The sequence below is a fragment of the Canis lupus genome, chromosome 6 (genome assembly GCF_011100685.1).
Source record: "Canis lupus familiaris isolate Mischka breed German Shepherd chromosome 6, alternate assembly UU_Cfam_GSD_1.0, whole genome shotgun sequence".
In the NCBI taxonomy this organism is placed as follows: Eukaryota; Metazoa; Chordata; class Mammalia; order Carnivora; family Canidae; genus Canis; species Canis lupus.
Window position 1 is genome coordinate 29,368,432 of NC_049227.1, and position 23,487 is coordinate 29,391,918.

A 23,487-nucleotide genomic window follows, 5' to 3' on the forward strand; every position below is an offset into this window, starting at 1 on the left:
CAATTGGGATCCATGTTCGAAAGATGTTAACAAGTTAGTTTTTAAAGCTTCTTCAAGCTCCACTCTAAATGAATAAAAAACAAAAGCATGCTCCCTACAGAGGAAAACTTTGGTATCCAAAACAATTAGTTAGTTGCCAATAATTTAAAAATATTTATAATGAGGTAATCAGGGCAACCGAACTAAAAACAAAGAAACTCAACATATTTCAACATTTTCATCATAATAAAGTCCAAGAGAATGTCTCATACTTGAGAATCACAGGTTATGTTCTCAGTAAGGTAACTCTTCATGTAAGTAAGAATATCAAATGAAAGGGGTCTTTGAAAACATAAAGGCTTATTTCAGTCAAAAACCTTGCTATCTCATAGATACCACTTTTTTTTCTCCTCTTGGATGGGCAAAGATAAAAAAGATTAACAAAACTCTGTGCGGGCAGGGATATGGAAAATAGGACTCTCACTGACTTTTGGGATGGTGGTGGTGATAAATTGGTAGTCTTTACAGAGGGCAGTTTAGTCATATGCACCAATGTTTAAAATGTGCATCATCTTTGACTCTGCAGTCATACTTCCAGGAAGATAAATGAACAAGTATACAATGGTGTGAATACAGGATTAACCAATACACCATTACCCACTAGAAACAGTCTAAATGGTCATCAAATGAACAATTAAATAAACTATGGTCCTCCAACAATGAAATATACCACAGTCAGTAAAATGATCATGCCTCTTACAATTCATGTGTAGAGATACATAAGATACACTGTTGCATCGCGCTACCATATGTAGGGTAAACCAACTTATTTAATGATCTGTATATGAGTACTTCTATATCCATAGATATATTTCTCAAAGTATATTCACCAAAATATTAACAGCAGTCATTTCTGTGTGACAGTTAGGTATCTACTTCTGTCATGAGTTGTTTCATACTGATGGAAGTTTTTTCTATTATAATAAGAAAATATAGAAGTATTACTATCTCACCAAAATGCCTTCAAATCCCTTCAGTTTCCTATTTTAAAAACAAACTTTTCACTGAATGTTGTGAGTATATATAGCCACCAAGCAGCTTATGGGTCTCCACCTGCTGGATCTCCTTTTCAGTCCTATACTTTAAGACAATGAACTAATGAGAATTTAAAGATTAGATTCAAACAAGTAAAGAAGGCCAAATAACCTTGTTCAAACAACCTATGTTCTTGGTATCTACCTTAAAAACCCCAGGTTCTGTGAACATAAAGTACTCCTAGAACAATCTCCCTCTTGCATCTTAAGAAAGCAGGCCGTGGAGAAGAATTTTAATAATGGTGGGGGATGGCAAGAGGTTTCTTTAAAAAAATAATAAATCATAAAAAACTTACCTCAGTAAAAATATTTAATTATCTTCCTGTCTTACATTCTCTTTCTTAGCACCTGTACTGTGAACCTGGAGGGGAGAAAAGCAACAATTACTTTTTTCTGAATACCTACTATATGCCAGGCGGGGGTGGTCAGAGAAAGCCTCCCAGAGAGCATGAAGTCCAAGATAAATTGGAAAAAACAGAAGTTACTAAAAAGGGATGGCTGGGCAGGAAATTGGGAAGTTGCAAGGGTAACAACTTTTCCTAAATTGTTCAAGAATCTGTAAATGACGCATTCAACAAACAGGCCTAGAGCACTGTAACACGTTAAGAGTTGGGCTGTTAGAACAGCTGCGTTGGAATTTCAGCTCTAGCACTTCCTAGCTTGTGTGGTCTTGAATAAGTACCTCCACCTTGGCGTGCCTTAGTTTCCCCATATGTATAATAACAGTACCCAATTCGTAGGATTGCTGAGGACTGTATGAACTAATCCACATCAGGGACTGTAAAACAGTTTCCCTAGGGAGTTTCTCTGGAACATAACAAACATTCATTTTTATTTTTATTAATACATGCTCTTACATAGTAAGTCTGTTTGTCTCTCACCATCACCATTATTGTTAGCATTATTGTTATTGAGAAAGGACATAATCCTTGTCCTCAAGGGGCTTACAGTATACTGGATGAGATAGGAGTTATCCAGATATGTAGCATAAGGCTAAAGAAAAACCAAAGTCAATTATTCATTCCCTTAATTAACAAATACCTGAGTGTCTAGTCTTTCCCAGGTATTTTGCTGGACATTTTTGATGGATGGACAGATATGGTTTCTATCCTGTTTCCAGTCTATCAAGGCCCACAATGCTGGGCAGACGAGCTGCACAAGGAGACAGATACTATTCCTCAGTGGGTGCGGGGCAGTACGTATCCCAACCAGCAGAATGAGATAGCCAAACATTCTGGGTGGAAGGGACAGCATTGTAGGAAACACAGGGCCTTCAGGGAATGCTAAGCAGTCTTGTCAGGATGCATCTGACAGAGCAGTAAGGAGTGAGGCCTAAGAACAGGGAGGCCTCAGTGCCCTACTGAGTTTGTCCCCTGATCTAAAGCATACTGGTTATTCTGCTCAAATGGAATCACAGCCTACTTTTAACTTCAATTCTAGTATCTGTTTTTCTTCATCGTTTCTTTTTCCTCTTTCAAAGGTGACAGGGGTTAAGAGAAGGAAAAAGAAAAAAAACCAACAGCCTCAACCCACGTTAGCGCTGGTGACGCTGGTGGTGGAAGCAGCACTAAGTGATGAGTTTCATATTGTCCTTGTTTAATTCCTCCAACATTCTGATATGGACTGAATTGTTCCTTTCACGGGTTAGGGAACTGAGGCTCAGAGAAGTCAAATGGATCTCCTGAAGCCCACAGAACTAATGAACATGGACACAAGTTGGACTCCCAAAGCTTTCTTTCTCTTAGGCAAAAATGTGTAAGGGATTTTGCAAAATTTAAAGTCTCTTAAAAACTACTCAAAAACTATTATACAGAAAAACAGCCTTCATCCACACAGTCAAAACCACTTAGAGAAGATAAAGGGAAAATCTCACAAAAGCAACAAAAAAGAGAAAATAGGTACAATAAATCTAACAAAAAAACTGGCAAAACCTATATAAGACAACTCTAAAATGCTCCAGAAGGACTCAAGAGTCAAATCAAATCAAACCAATGAAAAAATACAAATGTTCTTGGATAGGAAAATATCAGAAAGACATCAATTCTCTCTGTAAAATGAGTTTATAATTTTAATATCATCTCAATTTTTTAAGTGTTTTCTTTTCTGGAACTAGACAAAATGATAAGTTCACATGGAAAAATAAACAAGGAAGAACTGCCAGGAAAATGAAGGGCAATAGGGGAAACGAAAAACATTTTATAAAACCAATACCGTGTACTGGTGTATGAGTAGAAAGACCAATGAAATAGAATAGGAAGTCCAGAGATGTGCCCCAGTATACCTGGAAGTTCAGAATACAATGAAGGTGTACTGTATTCTGAAACAAATGGTAAAGGTAACTGGTAGCTACATGGAAAAAGATGAAGTTGAATCTATATATCAGCTCTGAACATCAGAATAAATCCCAAATATATCAAAGATTTAAGTGTAAAAATGAAACCATAAAAGTATTAGAGGAACACATGAACAAATTTCAAATTCTTGGAGTCCTTTCTGTGACTCAAAATCCAGACACCATAAAATATTAACTACCTAAATTTTTTTTATAAATTTATTTATTCATGAGAGACACAGAGAGAGAGAGAGAGACAGACAGACAGACAGAGGAAGAAGCAGGCTCCATGCAGGGAGCCCGATGCGGAACTCGATCCCAGGACCCCAAGATCAAGGCCTGAGCCAAAGGCAAACACTCGACCACTGAGACACCCAGGTGCCCCAACTACCTAAAATTTAAAGAAAAATCAGTTAAGCTTTCTATGCCAAAATACATGATGGTAAATTTAAAAAAAAAAAAAAACTGGGGGAATTGCAGCTCACATCGTAAACGGTTAATCTAATTTATACATTCCTAGAAATTGGTTAGAAAAAAACAATCCAAAAGGAAATTACAAAAGGTATGAACAGACATTTCACAGAAAAAGAAATAGAAATCACCTTTAAACATATAAAAAAGATGCTCAGCCTCATTCATATCAAAATAATACACATTAAAACTACACTGTTATTTTTCACATATCAGAATAATACATATCTGAATGTTGCAAAACACTGTTGGAGAGGCTACAGAGAAACAGGTACCCTGATGCATTACCTGCAGGAGTTCGAAATGGTACAACCCTGAAGAAGGGCAGAATTTATCAAAATTATAAATGCACTGCTCAATGACCCACGAATCCTACTTCCAGAAAGATATCCCAGACACACCTCACATATGTGGAATGAGATATATACAGGTTTATTCACAATGACATTGTGATTGTTAAGAGACTGGAAAACATTGAAATATGCATCAGTGAGGGCTAGTTCATTAAGTTAGGGAACAGGCATACAGTGTAATATTCTGAAGCTGTTAACTAGTCCATATTAGTGTACAGTCTTTTCTATACACTAATATGGAAAGATCGCAAAGGTATATTAACTAAGCAAAAGCAAGGGGCAGAATAATTTACATGGTATGCTATACTTTATATACAAAGAAGAAAGTATATATAATTTACTGGTATTGGCTAATGTCTACACAAAGGAACATCCAACAAATAAAGAGGTTATTTATTGGGATACCTGGGTGGCCCAGCAGTTGAGCGTCTGCCTTGGGCTCAGGACTTGATCTTGGAGTCCCAGGATCAAGTCCCACATCGGGTTCCTAGCAGGGAGCCTGCTTCTCCCTCTACCTGTGCCTCTCCCTCTCTCTCTCTCTCATAAATAACTAAATAAAATCTTTTTTAAAGAGAGGTTATTTATTGGGGAGAGGGGACAGGTTAGACCACAAGAGCTGGAAATTAGACTCCTCAAAATAAGTTGTTTTAATTTTTGAATCACTTGAATATTTTACCTATACAAAAGTAATCTTAAAGTGTTAAAAGTGTAACTCACAGAAAGAACTACTCATAAGCCAGAGTCAAAATCCAATGAGCATTAAAAGAGAATTTTCTCTGAAATTAGATATTGACAAGCAATTTATTATTTTTTTAAAAAGATGTTTATTTGAGAGAGAGAGCATGCATGTGCACATGCACACGACTGGGGGGAGGTGCAGAGGGAGAGGGAGAAAAGAATCCCAAGTAGACTCCCCACTGAGTGAGGAGCCCATTACAGGGCTCAATCCTACGACCCTGAGATCATGATCTGAGCCAAAATCAAGACTTGGTTGCTTAACCAACTGGGCCACTCAGGTACGTAACAAGCACTTTTAGCATGGCCACCACTAAAAATGATAAAAGACAATGTAATCTTTTTCTTGAACCAATCTGAAGCCTATGATTATAATAATCTATAAAAAGAGCTATTAAAAGGGGTGAGGATTACAGAGAGGCAAGAAAGGGCAATGAGAGGATGTTTCAATCTAATGATTCTCATTGTATGGCCCCTAGACCAATAGCATCAGTATCACCTAAGAACCTGGTGAAAATGCAAATTCTCAGGTTCCAGCCCAGACTTCTGAACCAGAAACTCTGGAAATAATGGAGGTAGCAATCCCTGCAACGCACAGTCAAGTCTGAGCTTCCCACACATTCATATGCATCACCTGGAGCAGGATTTTGTGAAAATGAAGATCCTAGCTTAGTAGGTGTGGGGTGGGCCCCAGAGTATGCATTTCAAACAAGCTTCAGGATGCTTCTGATGTGCTGCTGGTTTGAGGGAACCACACTTTGAGAAGAAAAGCTGTGGTCCACCTGGCAGAAGAAGGTATGCAAACTGTCTTCATGTGGCTGTTTCCTACGGAAACTGTCCTCAATATCAGACGGAAAAAGTCCTTACACAGGTTTTCTGGCTAAGAGATCCCATGTAATATCCCATATAAAAGCTGTACTTAGGGTGCCTGGGTGGCTAAGTCAGTTCAGCCACCAACTTTGATTTTGGCTCAGGTCATGATCTCAAGGTGCTGGGATCGAACCTCACATTGGGCTCCATGTTCAGCATGGAGTCAGCTTGAGAGTCTCTATCTCCCTCCTTCCCTCCCCACTCCAGGTGTGAACATGCACGTGCTCTCTCTCAAATAAAATCTTAAAAAAAAAAAAAAAAAAAAAAAAAAAAAAAAGCTGTACTTAACATGTAGTGAATATATTTTCAAAAATATTTCTTTTTTTGTTAAAGATTTCAAGTAACCTCCACACCCAATGTGGGGCCTAAACTCATGACCCCAAGATCAAGAGTCACATGCTCTTACCAACTGAGCCAGGCAGATGCCCCTCAAAAACCTGTCTTTTAAGACAACAGTAACAACTACAAACTGTTGAAATCCAATTTAGGTATGTCTCATTTGAGAAAATTTTCAATTATGAGTGGAGTTACAAGCATTTCAAAATAAACACACACACACACACACACACACACACACAAAGCCTATATTCTTACATCGGTCAGGTTATACTCTGATGAACTTTACCTCAAATCCACTGGCCACACCACCTGCTCTCCATGAAAAAGCACCAAGCACTTTCTAAACATCTTCTAAAAGATTGTTTTTTTTTTTTTTTTTTTTATGATAGTCAGAGAGAGAGAGAGAGAGAGAGAGGCAAAGACATAGGCAGAGGGAGAAGCAGGCTCCATGCACCGGGAGCCTGATGTGGGATTCGATCCTCGGTCTCCAGGATCGCGCCCTGGGCCAAAGGCAGGCGCCAAACGGCTGCGCCACCCAGGGATCCCAAGATTGTTCTTTTTATAAACAATAAATTGATGTTTCATTTGCTTTACATGGGGGGGGGGGGTACTTTTTTATAGGAATCTTCTAAGTAAAGAATTCTAGCCTAGGTGAAAGTATCTAAAAATGTGTGTGTCTTTATTTTGCAAATCACACTTGGGATAAATTTTTTTGTGTTAAATATTAATCAATGTGCTGATATTTCTATATATTCCCTACTTCACTGAATATAAGACACCATCAATTCTCATACACACTATTATTTTATGTACTGTTATGAAAAGTTGCCAATTAAAACATGACATGCCAATTTTAAGATAGCATTCCATTTTAGATATGTATCTTAAAAAGTAATGAAATAACTTGATTATAAAGCTCAAAGCTATGTACATAGTAAGTTATTCCTTTTCCTCCATAAAGGCATGGATTTTTCCATTTACCAATATGTCCACACCCAAAAACTTGAAGTTTTAGCATCTCTGCAATTCATATAATTTGTTTAATTTTTGCACAGATATACATATGTATATATATTTTAAAGTAGTGATTAAAAAAAGTAGTAAAGAAAAAAAAGAGTGACCTCTTTTTACCCTGCAATATGATACTGTTTGCTCAAAGTAATAAAAGTTAATTACTCTCAATCTGGATAATTCTCCAATCCAAAAGTATTCAATTTATCTATCTCCTGGTCAATTTAACATGTTATAGTTCTATTTTGACAAGAGTCTTTGTTTGTTTCCATAGCACCTTCCAAAAGTAAGGAGCAATGAATAATAAACATCTCACAGCATCTCATCCATTCAACAAAAAAAAGTAAGTTTGCTTTGCAGATTTAACAAGAGTTGAAGGAATGTGCAACATTAATCTATAGCTATGTATTTGTCTGACTTGAACTTTTTGACTCAGCATTTTCTTCCTGGCACCAAGATAAAGAGTTTCAAAGAAAAAGACAATTTCTAACAAACCACATTAGGAGGAATGAGGGCCAATGTGATTACAGGATATTTTAATTTTCACCTTTGTACACACCTACATTTTCTAAATTCTCTAATATGGATACTAGCAAGAAAAAAAAAGGTTACTTAATAAGTGGTTACACTAATTTGTATTTTACTTTAACCGAGACCTTTTTAAGTTATTCTACACATTATCACCATCACTTCCCCAGTCCATTCTAACCTCATACTCCTCACTAAGTGTTTAGTTCAGCATTTCTAACAAGAACCTCAATGAAGCAAATTTTTCAGACAAAGGGTCATAGGGACTAACCTCATCTCCCATCTGAGATTCTAGAATCATCAAAGAGAGTGTCAGGAGCCAAGAGCCTTTCTGGTGTGTCAGTTACTTCAGAAAGAAAAGGGGGAAAAAAAAAAAAAAAGAAAAGGGGGAAAATTTTTTTTCCCCAACAAAAATTGTTAAATTCTATACCCTTTCCTGTTATAACTGGGTAGACAGTGGATCGCTGTTTAGAGTAGACCTCAGGGGGGCTGGTACTGTCCCCTAAGATATATGCTTAGATATAAAAGTAACTATGGGAAACACTGGCATTTAGTGTTTGGGGGCCAGGATGCTGAACTTCATACAACCTATGGAATAGACCACATAGTGAGGATCCATCCTCATCTTGAGAATCTTTTCAATGTCCAGCCAGATTAATCACTATAAACTGGCATTCCTTTAGAACATAAAACTGAAAAGTCTGTATAAGGGATTATGGGGAAAACTCCAGTAATTTAGGAGAAGGTAGCTAATGCGAGACACGTTGGGATAGAATATGTCTGAAATTAGTCGTCGTTTCCTCACATTACACATGGTCAACTCAACATCGTAATACCGAGCATGCCTCGAACTAAGGGGACATCCACAATGATCCAAAAACCTCCATCTTTTACCCGTTATCAATGATAAGTGGTAGGAATCCAGCACTGTGCCTCAGAGCAGCAGCACTTCAAAGTGTGCAACACAAAAGGTGCCATACAACGTAGACAGAAAATACTGCCCCCGTGGAGGCATTATACTGACATTATTATTTATGGGTTGACCGAGTCTGTAATTTATCTTGGCCTGTTGTCCTTATTTCACTCTAAGCTGCTTCTGTCTTTCTTATCATAAATGGGTTACCCTAACACTCAGGTGTCAACCCCCTCCTCCTTCCTTCCCCCTCAATGCCAGGGTGTGTATGTGTATGTATGTGTGTATATATATATATATATATATCCCTGCTCTTTCCCTTTCTTGTTTGAAATCACTGACAGCTTTACTACTCTTCCATCTACACACGTCTTCGTTAGGAAGCAGGTGCAAGCTAGGAAGCAAGTTAGGAAGCAGGTGCAAGCGGCCGGTGCACGCTCTCTTCTGGCACACGTACGCGCGTGGCCGCGCCTGTCGGTAGATTGTTCCTTTATCTCTCCCTACCAGTTAAACTGGAGCATCACACTGATTTTTCAATTACGCGCGTACATACGTTGCACTGTGGAGGAGTTTCATATTTCAGGGCGGTAAAGTGGGCTTTACAAGAAGTCTGCAGCCAAGGGGAGGGGCCTTGGTTCTGACAACGTTGAGAACCGCTGCTTCCAGAGAGTCGGAATCGTGTGCCTAACGAAAAACCAAACTTAAAAAAAAAAAAAAAAAAAGTTTCCTTTGCTTAAGGAGAGGGCCCTGGGGCTCCAACATCCCACTTGCATTCGGCCTGACAACCCCCTCCCCCCCACCGTGGACACCCTCTGCTGCTCTGCTGCTCCAAGTCGGCTTCTGGTCCCATGCAGGGCCAAACAAGAGTTTTTGACCGTGTGGAGGTCAGCAGCGACCCTTCTTGGAACATAACAACAACAACAACAGGGCAAACGCCTTCCCCCGGGAACTCCTAGGGCACGCTGCACCCAATCCCAGGGGGGCTCGTGCACACCTCCTGCAGCCCAGCTGGGGCTCCAGGAATGGAAGTCACCCGAGCCCTGAGCCCGGAGCCCTGCGAGTGGGGGCGGGGAGGAGGCTGGAGGCTGGAGGCTGGAGGCTGGAGGCTGGGACCGGGCGTGGGCGCCGGGGTCGCAGTGCCCGCGCTCCAAGCCCCAAGCCCCAAGCCCCAAGCCCCCGCCCCGCGCTTCCCCGCAGCGGGGCTCCGTGCAGCCCGGGAGCCGCGCAAGTTACGCGCCCGGCGGACCGCGGAGGCTCCGGAGGTCGTGTTGCCCCGGCCAGCGGCGCCGCGTAGGGCGCCAACCCCGCCCCCGGAGGGAAGCGAGCGCGGGCACCCGGGGTCGCACCCGCTGCCCAGGGGACTGACCCGGGCGACCCCGCGGCCCCGGCCCGGCCGCCCCGCCCCGCCCCGCCCGCCGCCCGCCGCCCGCCGCCCGCGCGGGTCCCGGGACGGCTTGCACCGAGCGGCTCCGCGGCGGCCTCCCCGGACGCGGCCGCCCGCCGAGCCCGCCGAGCCCGCTCCCCCGCCCGGCCCTCGGCCTCCGCCGCTCTCAGCCCCCAACGCCCGCCGCCGCCGGCCGCAGCTCACCTCCCGGGCCGCCGCCGCCGCCGCCGCTGCCGCCGCCGCCGCCGCCGCCGCGCGCGATCTCGCGAGACTTCGCTCCCCTCCGCGCTCCCCTCCGCGCTCCCCCCGCCCTCCCCGCGCCGCCGCGCCGCCAGCGCAGACCCCGGCCTGGAACCCGCGCGCGGCGCGCCGACCCCGGAGCGGCGCCCCCTCCCCGCCGCGGGCTCAGGCCGAGCCCCGCCCGCGACCCGGCGTCCCGGTTCCTGCAGCCATTCCGCCCACGTCCGTGGCCGCGAAGGGTTAAAAGCCAGGTGCGCGGCGGCCGACTCCCCTCACCTGGCCGGCCGGGCGCGCGTGCGCATGCGCCTGCCGGGGCCCCGGACCCGCGAGCCCTTGCAGCGAGCGGCCCGGAGCGCACCGACCGCAGCAGCCCCGGCAGCCCGGCTGGGGGTGCTTCCTGGGCGCGGAGGACTGCTGCGGCTCCCCGAGGGTCCTCACCGCAGCCCCACGAACTGGCTGTTACCATCCTCCTCGCTCCAGAGGGCAGAAAACGGAGGCTCGGCTACGCTCGGTAGCTCCAGGTCACACTGCTGGGCATGGGCATCCGGGGTTGTCAGACGCCCAAGCCAACCCCCCCCCTTTTTTTTTTTTTGGCCTCCATGACAACCCCGGGCTCTGGCCTTGGCCCTCCTTGGGCTGAGCGTGCTGAGTCTTTCCTTTCCTCCCAAGATTCCCCAAGGTGAGAGGAGGCAGGCGCTCCCTAGGAGGCCAGCTGCTAGCATCCCTTACGGTTTTACCGAGCTGCTGTCCAGAAAATGCTTCTCCCGTATTGCATGAGCTCTCTAAGGAAGGCCTTCCTGTGCCAGACTGCGTAGAGAGTCCTGCAAACTATGCGACTGTATTCTTATATTCCGTTGTCTCCTCTCTGGACTGGTGGCATTTTGATTGTAGGGAGCACAGTAGAATAGGACACAGGAGGTAGTACTAGAATACACATGATGTTAGGGGATGCAGAGAAAGGTGTGTCTTCTTTCCAGGAGTAAACTCTTAACATTAGATAGTTTCTTGGACACAGGACGTAGGACTAGAATACACGTGATGTTAGGGGATGCAGAGAAAGGTGTGTCTTCTTTCCAGGAGTAAACTCTTAACATTAGATAATAGTTTCTTTTAAAAATTCGATTTACTTAACAGAGAGGGAGAGTGCAGGAGGAGGGGCAGAGGTGAGAGCAAAGCCTCAAGCAGGCTCCCCATTGGGCATGAAGTGCTACCTGGGGCTAAATCCCAGAACCCTAAGGTCATGACCTGAGCCAGAATCAAGAGTTGGGCACTTAACCATGGGAGCCACCCAGGTGCCCCTATCTAATTGTTTCTAAAGCAAAGGGGCTAGCATTTATTGAGGGCCTTTCACGGTTGCTACCAATATTCTTCCAAGTTAATTCTTCATGGGAAATATTCTTCATAGGACAATGGAGACTGGGGAAGATGGAAAAATTGGCCTGAGCTCCCATCGTGAGACAGGATATGAACCTGATCCTGAGTCCAGAGCCCAGTACTGCCTGGCACCAAAGTCCCATGAGTGAGCATGAGCTAGTTCATCTGGGCCAGCAAGCTGCTATAAAATCAAGAGCCTTCAAAAAAAAAAAAAAAAAAAATCAAGAGCCTTAGGGGATCCCTGGGTGGCTCAGCGGTTTAGCGCCTGCCTTCAGCCCAGGGCATGATCCTGGAGTCCTGGGATCGAGTACTGCGTCGGGCTCCCTGCATGGAACCTGCTTCTCCCTCTGCCTGTGTCTCTGCCTCTCTCTCACTCTCTCTCTGTCTCTCATGAATAAATAAATAAAATATTTTTTAAAAAATCAAGAGCCTTGGAGGTTTTAACTTCTCCTCCACCTGCCAGTCACGTCAACATCAGCAAACATGGGCCTGTCCACTCTCCAGAAACAGGGCCATTCTCTATAGACCAGAGGTTAAAAAAAAAAAAAAAAGACCAGAGGTTATGGGTGTCCCTCCATGTGCCAAAACTACCCAAACCACCTGATGGAGAAAGTCAGAGAGGAAGGGGAAACCATATCTGGTGGGCAGCTACCAGGTGCCAAGCACCGCTCCAGGTACTATCCATTTATTAATTCACTTAGTCCTCCCGAAAACCCCTTGTGGGAGGCATGGTTGTCCCCCGTTTCAGATAAAGAAGTCAAGGGGCTAAGAGAGAAGTGAAATTGCCTGAGGGCACACAGTCGGTAAGTGGGAGGGCTGGGGTTGCACTCCAGATTGGTCTGTCCCCAGAACAACAGACTTTGGCTTCCGTCACTAAAAAGGTTCTTCACTGGCCCAAATGCCTGTGTCTTCATGAAACTGAAAACCAGGAAATCCCCTGAGATCAGGGCTCCTGTATAAGATACCATATGTTCTCCTATGGGTGGACTGTGCTTCAGTATTCTCATCTAAAATAAGGATAGAAAGAGGATGCTGGGAGGATTAGCCAAGTTCATATACATGAAGCATGTGGAAAAGTGCCTTGCACTGATTAAGCTCTCAGTAAATTACAGCCATTATTACCACGGGGGCGATGCCGGTGATGTTTTACTCTTTCCTATCTCCCAATACACATTCCCAATCAAGTTGGAGAATATGACCTTATCTGCTCAGGCATGGAAATAAAATTAGTTTCTAGCAAACAATAAATTCTCTTTAATGGGCAAAATGACCCCCACAACCCCTCCCCCCAGCCCTTGATTGGGGAGAGAGACCAGACGCTCCTGACCTCCTGACGCTCTGCTGCAGTCTCTCATCCCTGTTTCCTGGGAGGCTGGGAGCCAGAGTTATAAAAGGCTCCCCTTATAAAGGAAAAGCTACCCAAATATTTTTAAGTTGTTGGCAAAAGCAAGAAGAAAAAAAAATTTAATCTGAAACTTCTTAAAATTTCGGTGAGGTTGGAGATTTAATATAACCACAGTGACATCACAACTGGGTAAAAGGTTTTTTACAGGAAATGAAGCTGCCACACACTCAGGCCATTGTACCCCAAACAAAGTAAGATTTCTACCCTGACACAAGACATGCGATGCATTCCCATGAATGGCAATGTCTTGCTATGGAAGTAAGTCTCATTGGTGAAGGGGTGAACACAGCAGCATCCATAAAGGGCATTACCATTTGGACAGCACAGAAGCAAACAAAAGGTCCTAAGGTGATTCTAATATGCACACCTCTGAGGTATCCCTTCCAAAAAGCACTATTAATGCCTTTTGATCTAGGAGAAATTTTATAATGCAATTTGTCTAGTGCTCTTTCATTCAATAAAAACATATTAAGTGCTTAAGTGCCAGTTACTACATCAGTAGCAGTCTGCCGGACAGGCACAGTCCGGCATCACATGGATGGCCTAGAGGAAGACCAATAATTCAACCAAGGGGTATTGAAATACTATATGATAAATAGAATGAAGAAGAAGAGCAAATAATCAAAAGGGGGAAAAAAGGCAGGATGGATGGAAGGGTAGGAAAGAACTTGCTTGAACCAAGTTTTAAAGAATGCAGCAAAGTGAACTAGGCAAGGAAGCAAGGGGAGATAATTCCAGAGATAGGGAGAGAGAGTATGGATCAGCAAGGAGTGGATAAGTTTTGGTGGCTAGGAAGGCAGGGTGTACTGGGGCCTTTAAGAGGCATCCCACACCTGTACATACCATGAGCATGTGGGGACAGTGGAGAGTAGGAAACTCGACTGGAGGTGGAAGAGTATGGTGAGCCATGACATTGGTCCCCACATACATATCCTGCCCCGTTGGCAATCCAAGCTCATCATGGAACCCTACCACCTCTGCCCCACCAGTGCTTGGTCACGGATGGGCAGGCTGTAGTGACACAGCTGTCATATCGCTAGCCAATCTGTATTTGAGGAAGTAGCACATTAGAAGTCCTGGCACCACAGTGTAGAAGGCAGGATGCACATCTGCCTCCCTTGCAACCAGAACAAGGGATATGACATAGGCTCTGCCGGCCAGATGCATCACACAAGACTGAATCCGGTCATGAGCCTCAGTTGTGTCAGAGTGACTGGTGGCCAGAGCAGCCAGTATGGGGGATGGCGGGGGTAGAAACTCCCCATGGAGAAACTGCACCAGTGCTGACGGCAGTAGTGGTTGCAGTGACAGCAAGCTCAGGCAGGGTGGTGGTTAGCTCTTGGGGCCAGGCCTGCAGTGTGGTTTGGGGCATATTTCCTAGAAGCTTAGTCCCGATCTCTTTTCTCCAGCCCTCACAATGATTCTGTGGGATACCTAACATCCTTTATTACATTCCCCTCTCTGCTCAAACCAGCTAGCATTCCCCGCAAGATCACTGACCCCTCACAGGCCAAAGCCAAGTGGGGCCTAAGAGACTCGGAGATAGACTCACTAGGGCAGTGGCGAGGGGAACTTTCTCTGCTGTAAGAGAGAGAACCAGGAAGCCAGCTCGCTCTCCCTGCCTTCTGTGGAAACTTCATTGCCACTAATGACTTTTCCCACAGCTGTGGGATAAGATAGGGTCTAACTGGCAGAGAAACAGAGAAACCAAAGGTCTGGGTCGTTGGCTACATCACCAAGCTGCTGTGCTGACCCCAGACCTATAAGGCCCTGGATGTCCCCCTTCCCTGAGCTAAAGCATGTGGTTAAATCAACTTGAGTTGGCTTCTCTGGTCCTTGCAGCCAAACATTCATGCTGGTGCAAGGAGGAGAGAAGCAGCTTATGGAGAATGGAGATACCTCTTCCCTGGCTATGTCAGGAGCTGCCCAAAATCCTGACCAACTTTTTACATCTATCCCTCTCACCCCTGCATAATATCAATCCCACTCAGGTAAGAATGACCTGATTCCAAACAGTTTATTCCAGAAAACATATCCTTCCTTTGCCCTTACCATCCTTTGGTTCTCCCTCTCTAATGGGTACAAAGTAGTTCTGTCACCTGCCCAGCTCCCACCTCTGGTAAGTGACAGAGCTCAAGTTCTGGAGGCAATCCAGATCCCAGGCTTTTAACCACTATGTTTAACACCATGCATCATCCACCCTTGTTACCAAAAAAAAAAAAAAAAAAAAGGCTTTTAGCCAGGAAAAAAATTAAAAACAAACTCAAATCCCATTCCATATTTGCTATCTCGCCTTGAGTAAGCTCCTGAAGTCTCACTGAAAATGAGTTTGACATGAAAATGGAGTTAATGATACCAGCTTCCTAGAGCCTGACAGTCATCTGTGCCATTCACCTGGGACTTCTGGCTTCTAACCTTCTGGGCATGTGCAAAGTGGAACTTCCTGGTCCACTTGGGTAGGGTCATGTGACTAGATCCAGCCAAGGAGTGTGAGTGGAAGGAGTAGCTGTCATTTCTGGACTGCAGGTCTGTTGAGCAGAGCCCCCAGCCAACCCATCTTGGACATGCAATGCGAGCAAAACCCAAACCTTTATTGTTTTAAGCCACTGCGTGTTGGGAGTCGATGGTTGTCATAGCATGTTCTAGTCTGTCCTGATTGATACATACAGTGTGGTCATGTGCTCATCTGTTTACTCAAGAAACACTTCTCTGCTATGGCTCCAACCCCAGCTGGATAAGCAAGAAGGCTCAGGCAGCAGTCCTGAAGATTCTGGCTCAATAGGTGTGGGGTGGGGCCCTGGCCTCTGCATATTCATGGGGCTTCCCAGTGATTCTGATGGACTGGCAAGCCTAAGACCCTTGCATTGCTAGTGGTTCACCATGTGATGGTTGAGTGGGACAGGGTTCCTACCACTGAGGACCCCACAGACTGCTATTTCACATTTCTGGGCTTGGGACTCATGCTCGTCTCTCTGCCTGGTATGCCTTCCCTCCATGCCTGCCACCCTGCCTCCAAACACAGCCAAAACCTCCGATGAGCATTTTGATGACCCCATCCTAGGCGCTGTGATTATTCCCCAGAGTGTGGTCCTACAAATAGCTTGAATGCACCTCCTCCATAAGATTGCAGCCTTGTAGAGGATGGGGTCTTGGCGGCTTCCTTTCTCTGGGCCATCTGACCAGCACTGTGGAAATGGGGAGAGACTCCTGCACCAGCATCAGCCACGGTCACCTGAATACACAGGTCAGCAAAACCAAAGCCCTAGGACTTATGAGACAGACCCTCCCAAGAAGATTGCCAGCAAAGTGTTTCTCAGAAAGCCACTTTGGGATTCTAATCCAGCCTCTGCCACTTTGTAGCTCTGGGATCACAAGTGCCATATTTAATCTCTTCTGAGTCTCAGTACTTAAATGTCAAATGGGACCAATGACGGTACCTGCCTCACACAACTGTGAGAACTCAATGAAATATAAGAACTGAATTAAATTCCAGCCACATTTATCATGTTCCCCTTTACTGTCGTTGTCTCATTATTACCTACTGCCACTACTGAGCATGCCCCATAGCTCTCATTATTAATGTTACTTACCACACGCTCCCTCCCTTCCTGCCAAGCCTAAGTGACTTCTTAAGCATTCCATCCAGGAATGGAGAGTATTCTTGGAATTCTCGAAATGAGTTCTTCATTGTCTCGTTGATGGTTCAGTGCCCACAGTGGTTTAGCACCCCTAGTACCCCCCGGGAAGCTACCCAGCTGGCTCCTCAGGAAGTGTGTGCTGCCAGTACCAGGCTACCTGGATGCAGCTAAGAAAATAGGGCTCTCCTGAGGCTCCCTTTCTCCTGGACTTGAGTTCCTCCTGCTCTGGAGTACTCTGGGTTCATTTGTGGTCAGCCCAAGCACTGTGAAGGTGGCCCCCACCCCTGGCTATGGGAGTGGCTGGATCCCAGTCAAATAAGCCTGTGGACTTCTGCAATCATTGATAGCACACACAAAAATAATACCTGGAACGGGCTTAATTCTTTCTTCCCAGGGGGAACTAAAAGAATTAGGCTTTCGTGTTTCAATAATAAACATTCCTTATGCCATCAGAGTGAGCAACTCCTGCCTTCCTTCCTTATCTTTCATAAGTCTGGATCACGGTGGGCAAAATTTGGGTTTTCAAGAAAACATTCCTGAGGTTTTGTGATGAAAGACTCCAAGTGGGTATGAAAGAATAGAAAAACAAAATTCCCCCGCACCTCTACAAGGACAGGGAGGGGAGGGAACAAAGACCAAACCTCTGACAACAAAATAAAGGAAAAACGTAAATGAGGTTTTTCTGATGGAAAAGTTTCTGAAGACCCAGCCATGAAAATTCTCTGCTAGGATCCACTTTCCTAGTGATCCTAGTGCAAGTTCAGAAGGTCTGTAAGGAAGGAACTAAAGATGGGGAGTCAGAGGAAAAGAGACCAACATGCATTATGGAGCAGGAGGGGCAGAAAACAATGAGGAGATAAGAAGGCAGCCACAAGAAGCAAGTGCTTCTAGAAGCACAGACAGTGGTCAAGGTAAGAAGACCACTAGGTGAGAGTTTTCTCCAGAGAGCTAGAGCAGAAAACAGAAGAACTAAGATTTTTTTCTCCCCCAAGATTTTGTTGATAGACAGCTGCTCAAATAAATTTGTATTCCCATTTCAACGAACTCATCTGACTGGAACAATAAGCTTACATTCCAGAGCCTGGGCCGACCTCATGCACCCTACTGCCATTAATATATTAAGTATGTAATTAGTGCTGTTTGCACTAAGAAGGACCACAAATCTGCTAGGTTATTTTCTATTTAGCTTCTGACAGCAGCATCCAGCATTTAATATTGTATTCTCACGTCAGCTATTCCCAGGGGAGAAAGGAAGTGGGGACGGACAAGAGGGGAACATGTTTTATAATTTATCAAGATATAGGGATCAGCCCTTCAATCAAAAAAAACAAAAACAAAAAAAACAAGTTGCAAATAAAGAATATTACAAATAAGGAGGGAGGCTGGAATGATCCTATGATACTGAGTTAAAATCAGTAATCTGGTAGTGAACTAAGGTTTTTTAATAAATAGAAAGCTAGATATATAAAGATATAAATATAGATGTGTGTGTTTGCATGGATTGATATACATATTTCCAAGTTCTGAACACTGAGTGGTCCTAGAAGCAAAGATTACTCAGTAACAATGAGCACCCTTACCACTCATAGGTTGGTATCTAAACACCATACTCCAGTAAAAGGATCCAGAACTCCTGGGAGAAGTGGTTTCTTCCAGAGCTGAAATAAGGAAAATACAAAATGAGCCAGGAACACCATGCAGTGCCAGAAATTAGAGAATTGCTTTAAAAAGTTTGAGTGCTAATTGAGAGGATAAAGGAGCCAACTGGATGGAGCTCCCAATGGCTAAAGCTGGAACAATTAAAGCAACAATGACAAAAAACAATAGTATTGGATTATAAGCCTTAGAATAAAATAAATACCTTTAAGTTCATATTGGAGAAAGGAATGAAAGAAGGAAAAAAGGGATGTAGGGAGTCTCTCTCCTTGAAGAAGAATTATAATTAATAAGTGTAGAGTGAGAGGTGCCTGGACTCAGTCGGTTAAGCATCCAACTCTTGATTTCAGCTCAGGTTACAATCTCAGGGTCATGAGATAGAGCCCCGAGTTGGGCTCCATGCTGAGCATGGAGTCTGCTTAAGATTCTTTCCTTCTCCCTCTGCCCCTCCCCTGCTGGCTCACACCCCCACTCCTCTCTAAATACATACAAACATACACACATACATGCATACATACACGTAGAGTGAAAGAGGAAAATTTTTTTAAAATCACCATTGAAAAGCACAGTAATTGCTGCAGTAAGATCCACCCATGGGTGCTAAAATTTAAGTGGACAGAAGTTTGAGGAGAAACAGGATAGCCTTGAAGTTTCCCTCTTCAGGTATTTATTAGTTATAAAGAGAAAAATGGTGACTTCACGGTGAAGAACTACAAACACCATGCTAATCAAGTGATTGAGGTTAACACCACTAGTACTAACTTATATTTTTATGTACCCCTGATGCAATTCGATAAGAAGGGTACTTCCCTTCATGGTACCCTCCCCCAGAACTCACAACCTCTGTTGTATCCTGAGAAAACATCAGACAAACCCAAACTGAGAGACATTCTATAAAATACCTGACCAGTATTTTCTTTAAAGTGTCAAAGTCATGAAACTAATATAACACTGTATGTTAACTATACTGGAGTTCAAATAAGATAAAAGTATCAAAGTCATAAGAGACAAAGCCTGAGGAGTTGTCACAGACTGGAGGGGCCTAAAGAGACACAATGACTTGATGCAGTGTGGGACCCTGGACAGGAAAAGGACATTAGAGGGAAAAAACTGGTGAAATCTGAACAAAGTCCATCGATTACTTTATAATATTATACTCATGTTAATTTGTTAGTTTCGATCACTGTACTATAGTTTAAAAGACACTAGTATTTTAAGGTGCTGAGTGAAGGGTACATGGGAATGCTGTGCTATTTTTGCAACTTTTCCATAAGTCTAAAATTATTAAAAAATAAAAAAAGTTTTTTTTGTTTTGTTTTGTTTTTTTAATGAGGTTCTGGGGCACCTGGTGGCTCAGTCAGTTAAGCATCCAACTCTTGGTTTTGGTTAAGGTAATGATCTCAAGGTTGTGAGATGGAGCCCCACGTGGGGCTCTGCACTCAGCAAAGAGTCTGCTTGAGATTCTCTCTCTCCCTCCTGCTCATACACTCTCTCTTAAATAAATAAATAAATAAATAAATAAATAAATAAATAAAATCTTTAAAAAAAATGAGGTGCTGAATTTACATAGGTGTTGCTGACAGGGTCTTCTAGGAGCAACCTGGAAAGCACCCATTCTAAAATTGGTGTAAGAAATAAGGCCCTTAATGGGGTGCCTGGGTGGCTCAGTTGGTTAAGTACCTGCGTTTGGCTTGGGTCATGATCTCAGGGTCCTGGGATCGAGCCCTACATCTGGCTCTCTGCTCAGTGGAGGGCCTGCTTCTCCCTCTCCCTCTGCCTGCTGCTTTGCCTACTTGTGCTCTCTCTCTATCTCTCTGTCAAATAAATAAATAAAATCTTTAAAAAAAAAAAAAAGAAAGAAAGAAAGAAAAGAAAAGAAATAAGTCCCGTAAGAGCTATCCATTTCTTGGGGGAGGGTTTTGAGGGGGAGTTTCATTCAACAACAAGCCACAGTTCTGGTCCTCAGAGAGCTTACTCCCTAAGAGAAGAGAACAGATTCCAGAAAGTACAAAAGAAAACTAAAGTAATTGTGAGCTGTGTCAAAGGCTGTGAAGGAAATCAGTAAGGTCTGGAAAAGCATTTCTAAGGTAATGACACCAAGATTGAGACACCAAGGAGCTGAACATATCGAGAAGAGGAGAAGAAGGACCCCAAGTAGAGAGAACAGCACCTGCAAAGTCTGGAGCCAGGAAGGAGCTTAGCATGTTCCAAGAGACAGAACAGGGATCACAAGAATACTAGGCCATAAGCTGGCTGAGAAAAGAATCATAAATCCAGAGGCAGAAGAGTAGGGTCCCCAAGTCACCTGTCCCCACCAAATTACCTAGATAACTTTCAGATCATCCTGAAAACCTACGAATTCGGCTTGAGATTTAAAGAGAGAACAGCTGGAATGCTACAGTGAGAAGTGTTCGCGCTTCTATCAAGATAAAGAGAGAGAGCATCCAGAGGGAGAAGTAGAGAATCCTAGGCCAACTCTGCGCTAAGTATGGAGCCCCCCACATGGGGCCCAATCCCACGACCCTGAGATCCCAACCCAAACCAACCCAAATCCAAGCATTGATACCCAACCAACTGAGCCACCCAGGTGCCCCAAATTTTCCAAAAGTCTTAAATAACATTTTATTTATTTTCTTTTTTTTTTATTTTTAAATATTTTATTTTATTTACTCATGAGAGATACAGAGCGAGCAAAAGAGAGGCAGAGGGAGAAGGAGGCTCCACACAGGGAGCCCGACACAGGACCCAATCCTGGGTCTCCAGGACCAGGCCCTGGGCTGCAGGCAGCGCTAAACCACTGCACCACCGGGGTTGCCCCTTAAATAACGTTTTAAAAAGTAGAAATATAGCAGTCACAGAATAAGAATATTGTATCTTTTACTATGTAAAATAAAACTATTATCTTTTGGCCTTTCAAAATATCAAATACTATTTGAATGTGACTTACAACCTATGGATTCTTTCAAATAACTGTCGATTTCATCATCCAGGGGATTTGTTTCTTTATTTTCTCTTATAAAATTCAATAGAATATTAGCTTCTGGGGTATCTTAAATAAAAAATGCATAAAATGTGAAAAAAAGAAAAAGAATCATAAATCCATAGTAGACACCACCACCACCACCACCACAACTACTACTATCCACCACAGGACATATGGTCTTCCCAACAATCCTACCAGGTAGAGATGAATGAAACCACCACCATTACCACCAGTACAAACCCTCTCTGAACAGTAATACAAACAGGATGTCATCACGTGCTATGGTCTCCATGTTCATGTCCTCCTCCAACACCAAATTTATATATTGAAACCTAATCCCCAGGGTGATGGCATTGGGAGGTGGGGTCTTTGGGAGGTGATTAGGTCATGAGAGTAGAGTTCTCAGGAGTGGGGTTGGTGCCCTTCTAAAGAAAAGAGCCTAGGGATCTCCCTCGCCCCATCTGCCACCATGTGAGGACCCAGAGAGGAGATGGCCGATTACGAACTTAGGAAGGGGGTTCTCGCCCGACACCAAGCTTGCCAGGGCCCTGATCTTGGACTCCCCAGCCTCCAGAGCTGTGAGAAATAAATGTGTGTTGTTAATGAGCCACTGAGTTTATGGTGTTTCTGTTTAGCAGCATGAAGGGACGGAGACACTGTGCTAGGACTTTCGGGCTGTGTGAGGGCACTGAGGCAGGGCTCACTGCGATGCCCAGAGCAGTTTGCCGTTAGAGAGCTGAGAAGTAGTGAGCAGTTGTGAGTAGAAAAAAAAGTGGAGCAGAATACTTGTAAGGGAAAAGAAGACAAGGGAGAGAAGGCACCTAATGGTCACTTGTAAGTTATTTGCATGAAAACTCCCTCCAAACCCCTGGCCCCTTATAAAGCCCACCACACACTCAGGTCTGGTGTGTCTCTGCGAATCTGCACATGTGTGTGTGTGCATGTATCACTCTGTCTGCGTGTCTGTGTGTGTGTATATGCATGTGCCACTCTGTGTGTGTCTGTGTGTGTATGCATGTACCACTCTGTCCGTATGTGTCTCTGTGTGTGTGCATGTGCCACTCTGTGTGTGTGTCTGTGTGTATGCATGTGCCACTGTGTGTGTGTCTGTGTGTGTATGCATGTACCACTCTGTCCGTATGTGTCTCTGTGTGTGTGCATGTGCCACTCTGTGTGTGTGTCTGTGTGTATGCATGTGCCACTCTGTGTGTGTCTGTGCGTGTATGCATGTACCACTCTGTCCGTATGTGTCTCTGTGTGTGTGCATGTGCCACTCTGTGTGTGTCTGTGTGTATGCATGTGCCACTCTGTGTGTATCTGTGTGTGTATGCATGTACCACTCTGTCCGTATGTCTCTGTGTGTGTGTGCATGTGCCACTCTATGTGTGTGTCTGTGTGTATGCATGTGCCACTCTGTGTGTGTCTGTGTGTGTATGCACGTACCACTCTCTGTGTGTGTCTGTGTCTGTGTGTGTATGCATGTGCCACTCTGTGTGTGTCTGTGTGTATGTATGTGCCACTCTGTGTGTGTGCGTGTGTCACTCTGTCCCCGTGTGTCTGTGTGTGTGCCACTCTGTCCACATGTGTGTCTGTGTGTGACGCTGTGCCTGTCCGTGCTTAGGCACGTCTTTGTGAGTCCCTGCATGTCTGTGTCTGGGTGTGCTTGTGTGTGCTGGAAATCAGAGTGAGGGACGGCCCGAATGCTTGCCAGAGTGAAGACAAATGAGTTGCCGCAAGAGCAGGGGGAGAAGGCGAGCGGAGCCGGAGCCGGCGGAAGCGAGGCCCAGGTGACAGTGAGAAAGTAAGGCCCCAGGAATTCGGGGACATCCCTGCGAGGAGGGGAGGAGGGCCTAGGAATTTCCCCAGGCCGGAATGCAGTGGGCGTGGCCAGTCCGTTCACAATGATCTAAAGACCTCAAAGGGCAGGACGACCCGCCCCCAATTTGGCCTCCTGCCTTGGCCTCCAGGGTTATTATCCTCATTTTGCAGCAGAGAAAAGTGAGTCCCTGGGCTAGTGCTTTCAGAAGACCGAGGAGAACCCCCCACGCTGGGCTCCCCAGGTCCCGGGTGGACTGGCCCTGGGCGACAACAATGAATCGCAATGAGATGTCCCTCTGTGCGCCTTCAAGGCCTCTGCTGAGAAGGCCTCTCCTGGGTGCTACTCTGTCTTTAACACTTCTTT

The 23,487-nt window shown here is 44.6% G+C and overlaps 1 protein-coding gene across 9 annotated transcripts in view; it reads right to left on the bottom strand.

Moving 5' to 3' along the window:
* The window catches only part of MRTFB (myocardin related transcription factor B), a 210,922-nt gene extending 194,259 nt beyond the window's left edge, over positions 1 to 16,663 (bottom strand). For 5 of the 9 annotated variants that reach the window (XM_038540314.1, XM_038540313.1, XM_038540310.1 and 2 more), the window contains exons 1-2: positions 10,214 to 10,261; positions 1,370 to 1,434 (exon numbers count right to left, since the gene is read on the bottom strand). The gene's annotated coding sequence lies outside the window, so the exon portion shown is untranslated. Of the gene's footprint in view, positions 1 to 1,369; positions 1,435 to 9,178; positions 9,326 to 10,213; positions 10,262 to 16,618 lie in introns of those variants that run through there. The other 4 variants (XM_038540303.1, XM_038540305.1, XM_038540304.1 and 1 more) reach the window with 3 other exon arrangements.
* Positions 16,664 to 23,487: the final 6,824 nt, after the last annotated feature.